At 46.0% G+C, this 21,202-nt stretch overlaps 1 protein-coding gene and 1 pseudogene across 1 annotated transcript in view; one reads left to right on the forward strand and one right to left on the reverse strand.

The window, feature by feature from the left end:
• Window positions 1-21,202, reverse strand: part of COL23A1 (collagen type XXIII alpha 1 chain) — a 387,317-nt gene that overhangs the window by 158,169 nt on the left and 207,946 nt on the right. The window lies entirely within an intron of this gene.
• LOC138440323 (nascent polypeptide-associated complex subunit alpha pseudogene) lies at window positions 6,964-7,780 on the forward strand (annotated as a pseudogene).

The following is a 21,202-nucleotide window of genomic DNA, read 5'->3' on the forward strand; positions in this document are numbered from 1 at the left end:
TGGAAAACTACTAAATAAAGGTCTCTACATGCGCTGTGCACACATGTGTATATAAATGTGTAGGAAAAGGCCTGCATTGTCCCCACACAAATCTGGTAATAGTGGAACCTGAGGGGACAGAGATCACGGACGCATAAAGGTGGACTTTGGCATTCAATGCCAAAGTATATTGAATAAAATGTATATATGTATATATTTATGTGTAGAAAATGTAAAATAATATGTATATGTGTGCATGCATGCTCAGTCATGACTGACTCTTTGCGACCCCATGAACTGTAGCCCACCAGGCTCCTCTGTCCATGGGATTCTCCAGGCAAGAAAATTAGAGTGGGTTGACATGCCCTCCTCCAGGGAATTTTCCAGACTTAGGGATCGAACCTGCGTCTCCTGCATTGCAGGTGCATTCTCTACCCACTGAGCCATTGGGAAAGTCATAAATATACACACATGATGTAAATGTGAATATATTTATATAAATATATTTGTATATATTATAGATCTATATATTATATAGAGAGTACATATTGTATATATTCAACATACATATTAAAGTGCTATAGACTGAATTTGTGTCCCTCCCAGATTTATATGCTGAACCTAACCCTGCTGCTATACTGTGCTTAGTTGCTCAGTTGTGTCCGACTCTGCGACCCCATGGACTATAGCCTGCTAGGCTCCTCTGTCCATGGGATTCTCCAGGCAACAATACTGGAGTGGGTTTCTATTTGCTACACCAGTGGACCACTTTTTGTCAGAGCTCTTCACTATGACCTGTCCATCTTGGGTTACCTTGCATGGCATGGCTCATGGCTTCAGTGAGTTACACAAGCCCCTTCACCACGACAAGGCTGTGATCCATGAAGGAGAAGAAATAGCAAGTGGCTTTCACAGGCTCCTTTCAACTCCAGGGAGAAGATAGTAAAGTCAACAGTCAGCTCTTGCCAGGACTTAGGGAAGTATGGAGGCTGTGTGAGGTGGGAGCTGCCAGTTCACTCTGTCCCCACCTCCACTAGCTGGGCAGGAAGGGCACCCAACAGGCTCCCCTGGCTGCCCCCAGAAAGACATGATGAAGGCCCTCCTGTTGGGAAATTAGCACCTAAAGGGGCATATGAAGGGAGTGGCTAGGTTAATAATTACCTGGAAAGTTCCTTATACTGCCCAGAAAGTGCAATGGCCATGGTATTACATCTCTCCAGCACTAACCAAAAGAAGGGTGCCCTGGCCTGGACTGCTTTGATTAAATTGGCATATTCTCTCCTATGAAGAAACCAGGGACTTCCTGAGAGCAGCAGTCTTGACCCTGACTCTCCTCATGACATGGTCTGACCGACACAGAAATGCCTGTTTTGGGGCTTCACACTACCCTGGAGTCTGTCTGGAAAGCATGGTTCCGGCACAGTCCCTGTGGGACTGCGATTTCTAAAGCGAGAGGCTGCAGCCCAGAGAGATTGGGCTATCTGCTCAAAGTCACACAGCTGGCAGGGACAGGGCCACAGCATCAGCTGTTTGGGGCCAGAGAGCACCCTGGCTCCTGATCAAAGGCACCTGTATTGTCTAGAGGGAAAGTCAGGTTATTAGGGTGGGGATGAAAAGTTCAGGGGAAAAAAAAAAAAGGTCAACTCCCAGGTTTGTTTTCGCATTGGTTCTTTTGGGAATCCTGAACAGGCCTCAAGTTTATGTCTTAACACTGGAACGAGGGTAAAGTTGGGAATCCATCTTCTCCCTCCTCCTCACATGATAGGGACTAACAGAGCAGGGGGTCGGGTGAGGAGGTGGGGGCCTCTGGGGAGGCAGGGGCACAGATGCTTCACTGTGACTACAGGAAGGGAGCCTGTGGGGCAGGGGCTTTGCAGTATTCTCTGGGCTTCACTGAGCTCAAGGGAACCACCCCCATCCAAGGTACCAGCGTGTTCTTAAGCCGCAGGGGTGTGGAAACCAGAGCCCAGACCCAAGGACTCAGGTGGGACTGCAGATGGAGAAGTCCAGCCTGGCTTCTCCTGCATGACCACTCTTCCCACTGACCACCCCCCACCCCCAAAAGCCCCCCTGACCCGCAGCCACTCCAGGCCAGCTATGATTTAGGAAAACCTTACTCCTCTACTGGTTGGGAAGTAAAGTGAATCCAGTTAGCAATTAGGGTCTGCAAGGATTGGGGGGAGGGAAGCTGAAGGGGAGGAGATAGAGGCACCCCTAAGTGCAGACCTGGGAAGTGGTGAGTGAGAGCAGACAGCTGGCCTCAGTCTCTGGCCTGGCCCCTGAAAAACTGGCAGGAGCAGGGAGGGTCTCTGTCATCAGGACCACTGGCCTCTGGTGCAGGGTTCTCAGACTTGGGACGTGTCAGCAGCATCAGACTTGTTCACACACAGACTTGTTCACACACACATTGCTCATCCCTCAACCCGACCCCCACCTCCAAGCTAGGTCTGGATGCAGCCTGATAATTTCCATTTCTAATTCTTGGAACCTTCCCAGGCAATGTTGGTGCTGCCATTGGTCTGAGGACCACACTTTGAGAATGACTGCTCTAGAATTCCATGGACAGAGAAGCCTGGCAGGCTACAGTCCATAGGGTCGCACAGAGCTGGACATGACTGAAGCAGCTTAGCATGCACGCATGCTCTAGGCCTGATGCTCCACTCCAGCTGGAACCAGCCTGTCCCACAGGGACTGGTCACCCCTGCCCCATCTGATTAGAATTTCCCAAACAAGGGCCCAGCCCTAACCTCATTTTTGTCTGTGTCAGTAAACCCAGGACAAAGTCACACAGAGGGCTCAAGCCTGGTTTGTTCCCCAGCTTCAGCTGCTCCCTGCCGTCTCTGCAGGCCCAAGACTCTGCATGGGCTGGGGACTACCTTGTCCTCCAGGGACTCTGTCAGCCCCAGAAGACTTTCCTGTTCTTTCTTGGGAGGTGGGCTGGGGATTTCAGAAGTTCTCACTCAGCTGTGACCTTGGGCCCCAGGACTTTCTGTGGAAACCTGGACCTTCCCCTTGGAGGCAGAACAAGGCTTTCGCCTCATAGCTTGGGTGAAGGTGAGTGGCCACATGAATCCATCCCTGACTTCTCGAGGAAGGATTCAGTAGGGTCTTTCACATCTCCTGGTTGCTCTTCTGGGTCAGAGGAGAGGTCAGTTTGGACCACTGTCAGGCTGAGGCATGCTGCACATGTGACGTGGGGGCAACCCCCAAACTGTTGGCACATTGGAACCATGAATTAAAGGCCTCAGTGGTAGGAGGCACTGGGACCAACCTCATTTCAGTATTGATGTCTTACCCATCAGCCATGTGATCTTGGACAATTTAATTTCTTTATACTTTAGTTTTCTCATCGTACAATGGAGATCATTATGGGACCTACCTGGTAGGGTTCCCTGAGGTTAAATGAAATCATCTGTGTAAATCCATCTTTCGTTGTTGTTGTATAGTCACTAAGTTGTGTCTGACTCTTTTGTCACCCCATGGACTGTAGTCCACCAGGCTGGATTTCTCAGGCAAGAAGACTCGAGTGGCTTGCCATTTCCTTCTCCAGGGGATCTTCCCGACTCAGGGATCAAACCCACATCTCCTGTATTGGCAGGCAGATTCTACCACTGAGCCACCAGGGAAGCCCTGTAAACCCATTTACGGCTTCATAAACTGTTATCATTGAAAAATAAACCGAGAACAAAAAACACCATAGATGAATGATCACTGCAGCATTACTCACAAGAGCCAAGAAGCAGAAATAACCCAATGTCTCTCAACTGAAGAGCGGACAAACAAAATGTGGTAGGTTCACCCAGTAGAATATTATTCAGCTCTAACAAGGAATGAGGTATTGATTCAGGCTACACCATGGATGAACCTCCAAAACATTATGCTAGGTGAAAGGAGACAGACACAAAGGGTCACGTATTGTATGAATCCATTTATATTAAATGTCCAGAATAGATAAATCCATAGAGACAGAGGCGGAGCAGTGGCTCCCAGGGGCTGGGGGGTGGGGGTGGGCATGGGAAGTGAGAGCTGGATTTCCCTTCAGGAAGATGAAAAAGGTCTGGAACAACATAGTGGTGATGGCTGTACAACTGTGAATACTAAGTGCCACTTTAAGATGTCCCCAGGGGAAGATCTCACCTCTCCACAGATGCTCCTCATTTCTAAAAGGGAGTGATTCGTAAAACAAGGCTGACCAGTGAGAAGACCCAGAGGCCAGGGTTGAGAGGGAGGTGTTTTTTTAGAAATAACAGTCATTATTAGTGACAAGAGGGATGTCAACTTGGACACATCAAACACACCGAGCTCACGATTGCAGACCTACCATGTTAACCACTTCATGTGGCTTCAAAGTTGGCCCCCTTACTACCTCCACCTGGCTTGGCTGTTTTCTCATAAAACAACTTTCATGAGCTCTTGGCTCCTCCATCTTGACATGAGATGAAGCCTCAGGAAATCCTAGAGATGTTCGTCCAGGTTATAAACAAGGCCACAGTTTTTCAAAGACCAATTTCTCCTCTCTTGGTCCCCTGAGCCCTCAGCCTCATGGAGGCCACATGGACAGCTCTGAGCCCCAAATGAAACCAGGATGACTGATGTGTCCACCTCATCCTCTGACAGGGGTTCCACCTCTAGAGACTAAAGCAGGTTCTGACAGGGGTGGGACCTCTGGGACAGTCTGCTGGTGGCTGGACATGTGCCCGTAGCTTGGCAACAACTGGTCGAGGTGGGGTGGGGGTTGTCCCTGGAGACCATCACAGCAGCAGCTCCTGTTTCACCCACGACCTTATGAAGTGTGGGTCTCACTATCCCAAGGGTCTCCCTACCAAAGAACTGGGTGTGAGGTGGTGGGGGACCCATCTGCACTGCTGATGCCTCCCTTCCCTGGGGCATGGGTGCTTCAGGTCTTGGTGACCCAGAGAGGGCAAGAAGTTCGGGGAGGGGGGAAGCAGACCCCCCACATTATCAAACATCATCCCTCTGCCCATGCCCACGTGTCTTCATGTCAATAGGCTGGAAGCAGATGATCAAAAATAGAAATATTTGTGCTAGTTCTGCCTCGGTTACTCGTCTGAGGGGCATGAGTCCCAGGCTCTTGGGGCTCCAGGAGGCTTGCCTGCCTCCACCCTGATGGTGGTCACAGAGCCTGGATGGCCACATTCTTCCTGCCCTTCTGAGAGCAGTATGGGCCCACTCCACAGCATTCCCACTGGGCAGTTACTCTTGGGCCCTTCCTCTGAAGCTTTCCACAGATGGCTGGTCTGCTCTCTGTGGACTCTACCCAAAGAATCTGCTGTAACTTCTTGGTTCACACCTGTGTTCCCAGAGTAAACTGATGGAGGGAACAGCAAACCCAATGTGACCACTTCCCAGAGGCCAGAGCCTGGCCCACCACACCCGCCTTCAATGGTATGGATGATAAAACTGGGAATGCAGGCTCAGAATGCCTGTGTCAGCTGCCAAGATTTTTAAGAGATGTACTCAGTCCATTTCAGCCTGGATTGCATATAATATCTTATCAATTTCCCCTACATTCATAATAAGCCTGACTTTTCTTGGGAAATGAAAATCCATGTGTCCTGACCATCTACTATCAAAGCAAGACATGCAGAATTTATGACTTCGTAGGTTGTAATTAATGACAGCTGGAAAAATGAAAGCTTGTGTGGGTGGGCATGTAATACTGCATTTGTACCCAACCAGGGCTTATTGTATATGTGAAAATTTTTTTTCAATATTATTATTAAAAAGGCAATATACTATTCCAGGAAATTTTAAGAATAAGACCTACCCACAATCCCATCAACTCCAGGAAATTTTAAAAATAAGACCTACCCACAATCCCATCAACCTAGCATAAATATTTCCATTTTTGGACATCTGTTTCCAGCCTGTTGACATGACGACCTGTGGGCATGCGTGGAGGAATGATGTTTGATAAAGTGGGGATCTGATTCCTGTCCTGAAATTCCTGCCTTCACAGTTCACTGAGGCCTGGGGCGCCCATGCCCCAGGGAAGGAAAGCATCAGTGGGGCAGAAGACTGTGCCATCTCCCCCTACTCCTGAGCCATCAGAAGACTCTGGGAGGAAACCATGGGCTTCAGGAGAAGGAGGGGCTGTGGCTCAGTTCCTGGGTAGGAAGAGCCCAGGAGACAGTGAGATCCACAGTCCATACAGCTGTGAAGGAGACAGCCTTGTTTGTTTTATTTTAATGTTTTCAAATTAATTATTTTAATTGGAGAATATTACTTTACAATATTGTGATGGTTTTGCCATACATCAACATGAATCGGCCATAGGTATACATGTGTCCACCCCATCCTGAACCCCTTCCCACCTCCCTCTCCACCCTATCCCTCTGGGTTGTCCCAGAGCACTGGCTTTGGGTCCCCTGCTTCATGAATGGGACTCGCACTGGTCATCTGTTTTACATATGGTAATGTACATGTTTCAATGCTATTCTCTCAAATCGTCCCACCCTTGCCTTCTCCCACTGAGTCCAAAAGTCTGTTCTTTACATCTGTGTCTCCTTTGCTGTCCTGCATGTAGGATCGTGTTTTTTTTTTTTTTTTTAATTTGTACTGTATGCACTACAGTGTGCACACCACCAAAAATTTAAGTTTACTAAAAAAAGTTTTTTTGAGACAGCCTTCTTTTGCAAAACGTTTAACAGCTCCATACTTCCCCTTATGATTTACTTGGCCATTCCCCCTTATCAGACATCTAAGTGGCTTTCATTATTACACCATCAAAATGTCTCCATGCGACCTTGGTTTTGCCCTTAAACTTCAGCTCTGATGCTCATCTCTGCTCAGGACTTCCTGCTGCCAAGGCTTCCACATTATCCTGATTCCTCCGCTTATTGTGGAGGCTTCCCCTTTCCCTTTCTGGAGCCGGCATCACCCTAGTTCCTCTTTTCTCTGTTGTTTTATCCAGCTCTATACTGATAGTCATAACCATCCCATCCAAAAACCTTTAATGGCCTCTTTCTGCCGCCATCTTGGTTCCGCGTTCCCCACACAAAATGCCCGGTGAAGCCACAGAAACCGTCCCTGCTACAGAGCAGGAGTTGCCACAGCCCCAGGCTGAGACAGGGTCTGGAACAGAATCTGATAGTGATGAATCAGTCCCAGAGCTTGAGGAACAGGATTCTACACAGGCAACCACACAACAAGCTCAGCTGGCAGCAGCAGCTGAAATCGATGAAGAACCAGTCAGTAAAGCAAAACAGAGCCGGAGTGAAAAGAAGGCACGGAAGGCTATGTCCAAACTGGGTCTTCGACAGGTTACAGGGGTTACTAGAGTCACTATCCGGAAATCTAAGAATATCCTTTTTGTCATCACAAAACCAGATGTGTACAAGAGCCCAGCTTCAGATACCTACATTGTTTTTGGGGAAGCCAAGATTGAGGCTTTATCTCAGCAAGCACAGTTAGCAGCTGCTGAGAAATTCAAAGTTCAAGGTGAAGCTGTCTCAAACATCCAAGAAAACACACAGACTCCAACTGTACAAGAGGAGAGTGAAGAGGAAGAGGTTGATGAAACAGGCGTGGAAGTTAAGGACATAGAATTGGTCATGTCACAAGCAAATGTGTCGAGAGCAAAGGCAGTCCGAGCCCTGAAGAACAACAGCAATGATATTGTAAATGCTATTATGGAATTAACAATGTAACCATCAGAAAAGAGGACCTTTTTTTTGGTGTTTCAGAAGAGTAACTGCAGCTGGGTTTGAAATTTGTACTGTTTCTATCATTAATAAAGTTATGGCTTCTTGTTGGATGAAAAAAAAAACAAAAACAAAAACCTTTAATGGCTCCCCAAAGACAGCCTCCTGGACAAAGGCCACACTCCTTAGTCTGGTTATCAAGCCCCCAGTTCCCTGGGCCCAGACTCCCCAAATCATCTTTCACATAACCTTCACATTTCAAGCTCTGGTCAAACCACACCACTCACAGCCCCCTAGACACTGTGCTCATCTAAGTTTGCATGCATTTGCACACCCAGACTCCTCCACCTCGAACACCCCTACCAAAGCCTGCCCACCCACATTCCTACTTCTCTCCTCAAATCTCAGCTCCAGCATCAGCCCTGCTCTGCCTCTTGCCTACAATCTCTCCAGGTGGAATCAGGAATCGTCTGCTGTGTCTCAGTGCCCTGTGCACACAGTCCTGTCGTGCAGCTCCTCACATGGACTGTGTTTTGAGGCTTACTCATCAGACTCCCCTCCTGGACCAAGAACTCCCAGAAGCCCATCACTGTTCTTTTATCCCAAACACAAATACAAAGATCAGGCCAAATGTCACACTTAATAAACAGGTGATGAATGACTGAATGGGGGAGTGAGTCTGAGTTCTCCCTGCTGACCATGTGGAACCATCATAGCCCTGTGTCATTCCAGCTGAGTGTCCTGCTCCACTCTCTCCCTGCTTTCACGCCCAGGGAAGAAACCAGATCTTTGGAGACCCTTGGAAGCCTTGTAGAAACAGAAAAATAGAAAACAATGAGCTGTAAGCAAACTGCCCTTGAGGATTTCTCCTGAGATTTCAGAGCCAGAGCAACATTGACAAAAATTGCCATGATTAAGAACAGAAAACATTAAATGGGAGCAGAATAATGTAGAGAGCCTCCTCGTGGTCTCATCCACCCCCACCCACCCACACCTTTACTCTGCGCACTCCCACCCTCCCACCAAACCCACTCTCTGCATGGTACAAACTTCTATGAGGCAGCTTGTGAGGATCTGTAAGTTACTGCTGAATATTCCATTCCCTGTCTCAAAGGCTCACATGTTCCCTCGCTTGATAAATATCTTATGGACAATTATTCCTGAAATGTGAGTCTCCTGCCAACAACCATGTCTAGTTAAAATGCAAGAAGTATTTTTAGTGTTCTGATAATCCCACGGGAAGTTCAGTTCTCCACTCCAAGAATTTAAAGGCTAGAGCGGGCACCTTTGTCTCGTTCCTGATCTTAGAGTAAATGCCTTCAGTTTTTCATTGTTGACAATAATGTTTGCCATGTGTTTATCACATATGGGCTTATTATTTTGAGGTATGTTCCTTCTAAGTCTACTTTCTGGAGAGTTTTTTAAAAAATCATAAATGGGTATTGAATTTTGGCAAAAGATTTTGATGCATCTATTGAGATGATCATATGATTTTTATCTTTCAGTTTGTTAACATGGTATATCACATCACCAGTATTATTCAACGTAGTTTTGGAAGTCCTAGCCACAGCAATCAGAGAAGAAAAAGACATAAAAAAGAATCCAGATGGGAAAAGAAGAAGTAAAACTCTCATTGTTTGCAGATGACATGATACTATATATAGAAAACCTTAAAGATGCCAGCAGAAAATTACTAGAGCTATTACTATCAATGAGTATAGTAAAATCACAGGATATAAAATTAACAGACAGAAACCCCTTGCATCCCTATACACTAACAATGAAAAATCAGAAAGAGAGGTTAAGAAAACAATCCCATTCACCATTGCAACAAAAGAAATTTAAAATGTCTGGGAATAAACCTATCTAAGGAGACAAAAGACCTGTATGTAGAAAACTGTAAGACACAGATGAAAGAGATCAAAGATAACACAAACAGATGGAGAGATATATCATGTTCTTGGGTTGGAAGAATCAATATTGTGAAAACGACTATACTACTCAAAGCAATCTACAGATTCAATGCAATCCCAAAACGACTATACTACTCAAAGCAATCTACAGATTCAATGCAATCCCTATTAAACTGCCAAAGTTTTCACAGAACTAGAACAAAAAATTTCACAATTTATTTCAAAACACAAAAGACCCCAAACAGCCAAAGCAATCTTGAGAAAGAAAAATGGAGCTGGAGGAATCAACCTTTCTGACTTCAGACTATATTACAAAGCTACAGTCATTGAAACAGTATGGTACTGGGACAAAAACAGAAATACAGACCAATGGAACAAGATAGGAAGCCCAGAGATAAACCCACACACCTATAGGCACCTTCTTTTTGACAAATGAGGCAAGAATATACAATGGAGGAAAGACAGCCTCTTTGATAAGTGGTGCTGGGAAAACTGGACAGCAACATGTAAAATAATGAAACTAGAACACTTCCTAACACCATATATACAAAAATAAACTCAAAACGGATTAAAGACCTAAATGTAAAGCCAGAAACTATAAAACTTTTAGAGGAAAACACAGGCAGTATACTCTTTGACATAAATGACAGCAAGATTCTCTTTGACTCACCCCTAGAGTAATGGAAATAAAAGCAAAAATAAACAAATGGGACTAATTAAACTTAAATGCTTTTGCATAGCAAAGGAAACAATACACAAGATGAAAAGACAACCCTCAGAATAGGAGAAAATAATTGCAAATGAAACAACTGACGAAGAATTAATCTCCAAAGTGTATAAACAGCTCATACAGCTCAATATCAGAAAAACAAACAACCCAATCAAAAAAATAGGCAGAAGACCTAAACAAATATTTCTCCAAAAGAGACATACAGATGGCTAATAAACACGTGAAAAGATACACAACACTGCTCATTGTTAGAGAAATGCAAATTAAAACTACAATGAGGTATCACCTCACACCAGTCAGAATGGTCATCATAAAAAAAATCTACAAACAATAAATGCTGGAGAGGATGTGGAGAAAAGGTTGCATCACTGGTGGGAATGTAAACTGATACAGCTACTATGGAGAACAGTATGGAGATTCCTTAAAAAACTAGAAATAAAACTATCATGGGTACATGTGTGTGTGCTAAGTCACTTCATTCATGTTCAATTCTTTGTTGACACTATGGAATGTAGCCCACAAGGCTCCTCTGTCCATGGGATTCTCCAGGCAAGAATACTAGAGTGGGTTGCCCTACCCTTCTCCAGGGATCTTCCCAACCCAGGGATCGAACTGACGTCTCCCCATCTTCTGCACTGGCAGGTGAGTTCTTTACCACTAGCACCACCTGAGAAGCTTCTAAAACTATCATATGACCCAACAATCCCACTACTGGGCATATACCCTGAGAAAACCATAATTGAAAAAGACACATGTACCCCAATATTTGGCTTCCCAGGTGGTGTTAGTTGTAAAGAACCCCCTTGCCAATGCAGGAGACTGAAGCTTCGTGGGCTTGATCCCTGAGGATGGCATGGCAACCCACTCCAGTATTCGTGCCTGGAGAATCCCATGGACAGAGGAGCCTGGCATTCTACAATCCATAGGGTTGCAGAGAGTCAGACATGGCCGAAGTGACTTAGCACACATGCAACCCAATATTCATAGCAGTACTGTTTACAATTGCTAGGACATGAAAGCAACCTAGATGTCCATTAACACATGAATGGATAAAGAAGATATGGTACATATATACAATGGACTATTACTCAGCCATAAAAAAGAACAAATCTGAGCCAGTTCTAGCGAAATGGACGAACCTAAAGCCTGTTATACAGAGTGAAGTAATTCAGAAACAGAAAAATAAATATAGTATATTAACCCATATATACGGAATGTAGAAAAATGGTGTTGATGAATTTATTTGCAGGAGAGGAGTGGAGACGCAGATATACAGAATGGACTTGTAGGGGAAGGAAAAAGTGAGACAAATGGAGAAAGTAGTATCAACATATATCCACTTCTATGTGTTAGACAGACAGCTGGTTAGAAGTTGCTATGTAACACAGGACGTCTGACCTGGCACTCTGTGATGATCCAGAGGGGTGGAATGTGGGAAGGGGGTGGGAGCCCAAGAGGGAGGTGATAGATGCATAATTATGACTGAGTTGCACTGTTGGATGGCAGAAACTAACACAACACTGTAGGGCAATTTTCCTCCAATTAAAAAATAAATTAAAAAAAAGAGTTTTTAGGGCTTGGGGTGGCATGGGTATGTATCACTTTTAATCCTATGTTTTCCCTATTCTTGAAAACTGAAGAAAGGCAGATGCACCCTGTTGGGAGCAGGTGTCCCCTGGAAACTTCTGGAGAAGAGCTCAGGATACATGACCTGCACTTGTGGAACATAAACATACATCGGCAGTAGAAAGTCTTCAACTGTTCTCTCCACATCCTCCGAAGATTGCAGGGGACTGTGGCCACTGACAGCTGCATGAGAGGGGAGGCATCAGCAGTGCCCGGAAGGTGGCTTCTGCCTTCTTGCTTGCCTCTCCCGTTCTCTGTGGTTGACTCTTTCTGGGTCTTTCCCAGACACTGAGGTAGCTACTGAGATGAACCTCTGACCTAGCCAGCGACTAGCGCCCAGTGTTCTCTCTGCCCGCAGCACAAATCAGCCATCCACCCCCGTCACTGGCATCTGATTTAGTCACGCCCTTGCACTGAAATCTGCACTGGCTCCCTACTGCCTGTGTTGAGGCCTGATAGAGGCCATGACTAAAATAGGCTGGAGCAAGCATCCCAGAAACAGCTGAGACACTGCCCAGGTGGGATCAAAATTACCCCCGCCGGTGACGGGAGGACTCAGCCTATCAGCATGCTCCCTGTAGCCTGGTCTGTGCCAATCGGGACAAGGATAGAAATCTCCTAAGAAAGCCCGCGCACAAAAATCTAGCCAATTAGTAGATGCAAAGAAACCCTTGTAACCAATCCAACCTTGCCAATTCCCTGTCTTTGTCCTAAACCTATAAATACTACTGTAATCCAGGGCTCGGGGCTCTGGCTCTATTCCACTGTGTTGGATGTGGCCGGGGCCCTAGCTCGAGCTAGCAATAAATTCCCTTTTTGCGTTTGCATTGCCGTGGATGTCTTGTTCTCTCAATTTTGGGGATTTGGACCTTGGGCATAACACCTGAGCTGTACTTCCTTTGGAGCACAAAGGCTACAGGATGGTTTAAAGGAAGTCCTGAGTAATCAGCCAAAAAGAGTGCTTACTGCAAGACTTCGCAGGTCCTTTAGTATGCTAACATTCCTTGCAACTCTCCAAGGTGGGGATTTGGGTAGGTGGGGGGGTTGTATGTGAGATTTCCCAAATGTGTGTGACAGTGGAATCCTTTGTCCCTGCAACATATGTGTTTCAGGGACACTGATTCAGGAATCACTAACGAATAAAGGCTAAAACTCACATTCTTTACAAAAGCATTTGAAGTCTGCATAGCCTGGTCTCACCTTTTTTCCCCCTACACTCCTGCACAGCTTCAGTACTTGCTTTACGATGTTTCTGCTGCCTGGAAGCTCCACCAGGCTCCCTCCCTTCTCCTTTCCACTCCTCCTCCCAACAGAGCTCCCTGGTCCCCTCCTCCAGGAAGCCCTTCCCCACTCCCTTTCTGTATCGGGATTTTGCTACACTTTCTCCCAGTGTGACAGTTACACAGAGTCAGGGCCCACAGTGACAGTTGCTTGCAGTCACAGTGACTCTTTAGTCTGCATTTAAAGGACAAGCTGTATGACAACTTTAGCGTTCATTCAGGTGGTCAGATGTTCACATGGGGTCCAAGGAGCTGATGCCCATTGTGGGGACTGTAGATTCTCATACTTCCCTAAAAGAGGGACCTGCTAGCAGTGCTTAAATTACTTGCCTCTATTTTTTCCCTACTTCATCTGCACTTTTTTCCTTTTTGCTTAGTTATATCTGAGTTTGCATCAGTTAAGTGTGTGTATACAATATTCTGGGGGGTGGGGAGTGGGCAAAATGGGTAAAGGGCTCAAAAGGTACAAACTTCCAGTTATAAGATAAATAAATCTTAGGGATGTAATGTACAAGTAGTATGCATGGTGACTATAGTTAACTATACTGTATTGGCTATTTGAAAGTTTTAAGAGAGTAGATCTTAAAAGTTCTCATCACACACATGAAATTTTTTTTTGTAACTATGTGTGGTGATATTAACTAAACTTACTGTAGAAATCATTTCGCAATACATACACATATCAAATCATGTTATACTAAAACTAGTACAGTGCTATATGTCAATTATATATCACTTAAAAATTCATTAGGAAAATGAAAATAAAGTAAAATAAAAGAGTCAATCTAGTGAAAAATCAAACAAACAAAAACCACATTTCCTCCTATGTGCAAGTGTCTTTCCCCTCTTAGTCTGAGGGTTCCTCCCAAGGTGTCTTATTTATCATTTAGGGGCAGGTGAGTGACACACAGCTGCAGGACACGTGTCTTTTCTTTGAGGCCATGGGGAACCCAAGGTGGGTGTGGATAAACAAGGCTAGCCACATCCTCAAGGATGGGTCAGGCACACACAGGTGGTGTGGGCAGGGACAGCTATATTTGCCACTTCTGATGCTTTCTGATGCCAAGCCGGCAGCCTGGATCAGGACATCGGTAAGCTGTCCATTGGAGTTAATCTTGAAAGCTCCCAGAGAAGGCTGAAGGAGCCTGCAGAGGCTGTCAATCCTGCTAGCCTTTGTACTCATGGGTGGATATGTGGGATCCAGACCACATCTGCTGAGACTTTGCAGACTCTGAGGTGCAAGTTCACAGTTCTCCCTGTCGGTGCTACTGGAGGATTCAAAGGCCAGTCTTGGGTTCCAGGTACATGCTTTTTGAAGCAGAGTCAGCATCTTGGGCCAGGACAACAGTAAGCTGTCTATCTGGGTTAATCACAAAGGCATTCACACCCAAGTGCTTGCTCTAAGACTAGGGTGACTGTATAGTTTATCATTCAAACCAAGGTATTTTAAGAGAAAAAGAGGGTGATTAATCATTATTTGGGAAGCATAGGCATAAATTGAGACTGTCCCAATATAGTGTGTGTGTATATATGTGTGCATATATATACATACATATATATACATATATATATACACACACACATATAAAACACATGGTCATTTTAGCTATGACCAGCTTGAGGAGGGTGGTGAGGAGCAATGAGGTACCTGCTCTGCAGCAGGCCACCTGTTGGTGCTCTTTAGGCATGCTGTGGCATTCCCTGGTCACCAAGTGTGTCCTTCCCAGGCATAAAGGTGTAGTCATGTCAGGGACAACATGACACTGTCCATTCTAACCAACTCCCCTCCCAAGGGTCTTCCCCCAGCCCAGACCCCACTCTGCTCCCTCCCCAAAGTATAAAGGTCTTAATGAGGCAGAGACAGCTCATCAGAGGGCCCTGTAAGCTCTCCCAGTGCTGTGTGGACACCAGCCTACCCATTCGCCATGTCATGGTAGCTGCCAGTCTACACTCAGTAAGGCTCTTGAAACCTGTTTGTTTTGACAAGTGTGCCAAGAAAATCAAATGGGGAAAAGTTGTTTTTTCCAACAAATGAGCCTGGTACAACCAGAAATCCAAATGCAAAAGACACCCACCTCACACCACATGCAGAAGAGTAACTAAAAATGGATCAAAGACCTAAATATGAGAGCTAAAAGTATAAAAATTCTATTATAAAACATAGGCATAATTTTTTATGACCTTGGATTTGGCAATTAGAAAATGAACTCATGGTTGTCAGCAGGGAAAGAATAGTTAAGGACTTTGGGAAGGTCATGTACCCACTGCTATATTTAAAATGGATAGCCAATGAATATCTGTTGTATAGCACATGGAACCCTGTTCAATGTTATGTGCCAGCCTGGGTGGGAGGTGTAGTTTGGGGGAGAATGGATGCATGTATATGTATGGCTGAGTCCCGTCACTGTTCACCTGAAACTATCAATATATTGTTAATTGGCTATGCCCCAATACAAAATGTTTTTGGTGTTATTAAAAAAAGATACCATCAGGAAAGTGAAAAGGCAACCCAGCAACTTATATTGATTATATATAAAGAACCCTTACAACTCAGAAAAAAACACCAATAGCTCAATTAAAAAATGGGCAAAAGACCTGAACAGACATTTCTATAAAGAATATAAACAAATGGCCAATAAGCACATTACAAGATGTTCAAAATTATCAGTCATCAGGAAATTGCAAATCAAAGGACACCACTTCAAAACTGCCAGGATGGCTAGAATCAAAAAGAAAGATAATAACAAATGTTGGTGAGAAATTGAAGCCCTTAGATAGTGCTTGTGAGAATGTAAAATGGTGCAGCAACTTCTCAGAACAGTATGGCAGTTTCTCACATGGTTAAAAATAGACTGCTGCATGATCCAGCAATTCCGCTCCTATTGGTAATTACCCAAGAGAAATGAAACATGTACTTACAAAAACCTGTACACAAAAAGCAACATTACTCATAATAGTCAAAATGTAGGTTCAAGCCAAATGTCTATCAAATGATGAATGGATAAATAAAAGGTGGTCTACCCATACAATGGAGTATTATTTGGAAATAAAAAGGAATACGTACTGATACACCCTATAACATGGATGATCTCTGAAAACACACTAAGGGAAAGGAGCCAGTCACAAAGACCTTGGATGATATGATTCCATTCACGTGAAAGTTCAGAGCAGAGAGATCTATAAAGGACAGTGATTGCCTAGGGCTAAGGGGTTTCTTGGAGAAGGTGATGGCACCCCACTCCAGTACTCTTGCCTCGAAAATCCCATGGACAGAGGAGCCTGGTAGACTGCGGTCCATGGGGTCGCGAAGAGTGGGACACGACTGAGCGACTTCCCTTTCACTTTTCACTTTCATGCACTGGAGAAGGAAATGGCAACCCACTCCAGTGTTCTTGCTGGGAGAATCCCAGGGACGGGGGAGCCTGGCGCGCTGCCATCTATGGGGTCACACAGAGTCGGATACGACTGAAGTGACTTAGCAGCAGCAGCAGCAGCAAGGGGTTTCTAAGGAACTAAAAAACCTCTTAATGAAAGTGAAAGAGGAGAGTGAAAAAGTTGGCTTAAAGCTCAACATTCAGAAAACGAAGATCATGGCATCTGGTCCCATCACTTCATGGGAAATAGATGGGGAAACAGTGGAAACAGTGTCAGACTTTATTTTGGGGGGCTCCAAAATCACTGCAGATGGTGACTGCAGCCATGAAATTAAAAGATGCTTACTCCTTGGAAGGAAAGTTATGACCAACCTAGATAGCATATTGAAAAGCAGACACATTACTTCGCCAACAAAGACCCATCTAGTCAAGGCTATGGTTCTTTCAGTAGTCATGTATGGATGTGAGAGTTGGACTCTAAAGAAAGCTGAGCGCCAAAGAATTGATGCTTTTGAACTGTGGTGTTGGAGAAGACTCTTGAGAGTCTCTTGGACTGCAAGGAGATCCAACCAGTCTATCCTAAAGGAGATCAGTCTTGGGTGTTCATTGGAAGGACTGATGCTAAAGCTGAAACTCCAGTACTTTGGCCACCTCATGCGAAGAGCTGACTCATTGGAAAAGACCCTGATGCTGGGAGGGATTGGGGGCAGGAGGAGAAGGGGATGACAAAGGATGAGATGGCTGGATGGTATCACCGACTCGATGGACATGAATTTGAGTAAACTCTGGGAGTTGGTGATGGACAGGGAGGCCTGGCGTGCTGTGATTCATGGGGTCAAAAGAGTCAGACACGACTGAGTGACTGATCTGAACTGAAGGGGTTTCTGGGAAAATGGTGGGTGACTACTAATGGGTGTGGGCTTTTGTTTCAAGTTGATGCTAAGCTGCTTCAATCATGTCTGACTCTTTGCAACCCCATGGACTGCAGCCCACCAGGCTCCTCTGTGCATTGGATTCTCTAGGCAAGAATATTGGAGTGAATTGCCAAGCCCTCTTCCAGGGGATTTTCCCTCAAGTTGATGAGCTGTTCTAAAACTTATTGTGGTGATGGATGCACAACTCTGTGAGTATACTAAAAACCACTAAAGTGTTTTTAGTGATAAATTGTATAGTAAGTAAAATAAATCTCTATAAGGTTGACACACGACAAAACCTACCCAAAATGCTAGGCCAGCATGGAGATGGCATCATGCTCTGCCCCTCAGGAGTCTCAAGGCACATTCATCTTCTATCTTTCCAACAGCAAACCTACTGCACTTCCATCCTTCTTCTAAAATATGGAAGAAACTGAATCTATGGGGCACATCTTACAGCAAACAAACAAACCCCCAAACAGGATTGCTCACAGGCAGAGGCCACCGATGATTGTCAGAACATAAACAATTTCTAATACAGGCAGAAACACAAAGGAATGGAAACTACATGTTCTCTGCCTTCTTACTGTGATACATGAGCATAGGATGATGGAGCACGGGTCAGACAGCATAGCTGATACTAGGACTGTCAGAGCAGTTCTGGCTTGCCTTCCTGAAATAAGTGGGGAGAAGCCAAATCACCCCACTCAGGACCTCCATCCCTGATCCCCATGCATTTAAGAAGCAGATCACCTACTTCTCCTACCTGTCCCTGGAACCAGATCACTCAATCCATAAGAGGGTGACTGCCAAGATGTGGCCCCGGGTAGGACTAAGGAAGCACTGTCCCCATGAGAGGGGGTCATCCATGGGGATCTGCCTGTCTGTATTGGGACAGAGGACTGAGGTCCTGTGCTTGATCATTTGGCTTTTCATTTATTTCAGGAAGGCCATCCTGGACCTAGAAAATTTTTTGAAGAAGGTTTCCTGCTGCAAATGAGTAAGTTTGGAGAAAAAGTTGTATCTGGAGAGCTTCAGTCTCAGAGAACTAAAGTGATACTGATTTGACAATGGAAGCATCAGTTCAGTTCAGTCACTCAGTCGTGTCTGACTGTTTGTGACCCTATGGACTGCAACACGCCAGGCCTCCCTGTCCATCACCAACTCCCAGAGCTTACTCAAACTCATGTCCATAGAGTCAGTGACGCCATCCAACGATCTCATCCTCTGTTGTCCCCTTCTCCTCCTGCCTTCAATCTTTCCCAGCATCAGGGTCTTTTCCAAGGAGTCAGTTCTTCGCATTAGATGGCCAAAGTATTGGAGTTTCAGCTTCAATGGTGGTGGTTTAGTTGCGAAGTCGTGTCTGACTCTTGCAATCCCATGGACCGTATCCTGCCAGGCTCCTCTGTCCATGGGATTCTCCAGGCAAGAATACTGGAGTGGGTTGCCATTCCTTCTCCAGAGGATCTTCCTGACCCAGGAATTGAACCCAGGTCTCCTGCATTGCAGGCAGACTCTTTACCAACTGAGCTATGAGGGAAGTTCTAATGGAAGGATGGCCTGGCTCAAAGCAGTGTGGCCTTAGCACACTCCAGATGAGAATTCAAGCTAGCTCCTAACAGGGAATAACATAGCTGATAAGCAGCTGCATGGAGAAGTTGTCAATCAGCATGGGAGCCCAGGGTGAGCTGGTGCAAAGTGAACTGGACCACAGTGGGGCAAAGAGTGTGCACACCCAGGATAGTAGCATGCCAGGGCATTCTCACCTGCTGCCATCTTAGCCCAACAGTAGCTCCCAGGACAGGTCACCCACCTGCAGCTTTTTATATTTGCATCTGCGTGCTAGTGAGCCACCTCTCACACACAGCTGCATGGATGGTTCAGTAGAAGATGCCATCTCTGATGAAGAGGCCCTGGGAGAACAACCATGTGTTCATGCAAGAAAGGAAATGCAGATGTGGATTAAGTGAGTGCCAGCAGTGTCTGAAGACAAGAAAACCACTTCTGGAGAGTCTGGGCACCATGCTGCAAGTGTGACAGTCCCCCACTCCACCCCCACCTCATCCTGGTAGGCCATCCAGAAGGTTTTCCAGTGCCTTGCCCTCCATCCTCTCGTGACATGGGATGCTTGAAATCATCTGCTGAGGCATCTGTGTTTTACAGAGGAAATCAAGGCTCAGAGAGGAGAGGAGCCTGAGCACCCACCCACAGTAGGCATGTGATGGAAAACAGCTCAAATTCATGGTCCTCTAATTCAAACCATATTGTTTAATGATTTGTTGGATGTGTATAAAACACTTGGCTCAAAAGAAGTCTGGGCACCAATCGATGATGAAGTGCGATGTGTGGGGAAGTGAATTGATAACAACTATCAATTAGGACTGTCTTCTTTTTTTCAACCACTGTCTCCTGGGCGCTGAGGAGTGGGGAGGACCCATCACCCTGCCCACTGTGGTCAGTGAGGAAGGAGGGACAGGACATAACCCCTTTGTTCGAAGGCAGCAGGTACATTGTATGGCCACAGCTCATTAACACTTGGAGTGAAAGACATCCAAGTCTTGGAGGGCAGGAGTGAGGACTCCGAGGGTGGAACAGAGAGGGGGTAGGATCTGCTTGAGGACAAGGCTATCCCCAGGGCTAAGACAGGCAGGGAGGTGGCCCAAGCCTTCTGACGCCTGCAAGAGTTTACAACCATTACCTGGCCATGTCTTCTGAACTGTGAGGCTTGGAGATGCCCAGAGACAGGCCCTGTGCAGAGTTTACCCTGCGCCCTGTGCTTAGCTCGGGGCTGGCACAGATCGGGCTCCTGGCACATGCTGCCGAGTCAACTGCTTATAGCAAATCTGTACTCTGTTGCATGCTGCTCTCCCCCTGGGAAGGCCAAGGCTGGCTTCTACTCACCCTCTCCTAGCTCCAGTTCCCAAGATGTCCAGCTAATAAAACTGTATTTAGAGGACTGGTTTATATTATACCCCAAGAAATTAATTCATTTCCAAAGCCTTGGTGTGCTGTCCTGAATGTGGTGTCCAGGTTGTTCAAGGCCACATGTGTACATGTGGCCTGAAGGGTCACATCTTTAGGGAAACCAGAAATGAGCCTGAACTAGAGTTTCTTGCTCAAAGGTCAGCTCCCATTTCCTGCGCCCATCTTGACAAGAAGAGGGGAGTGTTGGCAGCATTACCCTCTCAGGCTACAACCTGGAGAGATAAAGTGACTCCCTGAATTATAAGCTGCACAGCAACAGGGCTGCAATTCCAAGCCCCTGGGTGCCGGGCAAGGGCTGAGCAAGTCAGCAGGACTGAAGCCTACTAGGCTGCGCTGAGCTCTCAGCTCTAGCTCCCAGGCTACCCCGCGAGGCTCTCTCCCCTTGTGCCGCAGGCACTAGGGTCTCCTGCTCAATGTGGTTTGGTGTGGATTTCAAAGAACCAGGACAGCTGAGCATCTGGGGTTTCTCTGGTGTTCACTGAGCGAACAGCCCGTGGGGCCACCTGTCACATGGGTGGAGGCTTTTTGAGACCAGCCTGCCCTGCCCCAGCCAGCTGCGCACACAGGCTCCAGGGAGTGGGCAGAGCTTCTGCAGCACTTGGCCAGGCTGGCAGGACCACCCAGGGACTCAAGACCCAGTTCAAGACAGGGTTTGGCCATTCATAGAACATGACCCTGGGCAGATCAAGGACTATCTCTGAATCTCAGTTTTCACATGAAGAGTGACAAGCCAAGGA

This window comes from Ovis canadensis, chromosome 5 (genome assembly GCF_042477335.2).
Source record: "Ovis canadensis isolate MfBH-ARS-UI-01 breed Bighorn chromosome 5, ARS-UI_OviCan_v2, whole genome shotgun sequence".
Taxonomy (NCBI): Eukaryota; Metazoa; Chordata; class Mammalia; order Artiodactyla; family Bovidae; genus Ovis; species Ovis canadensis.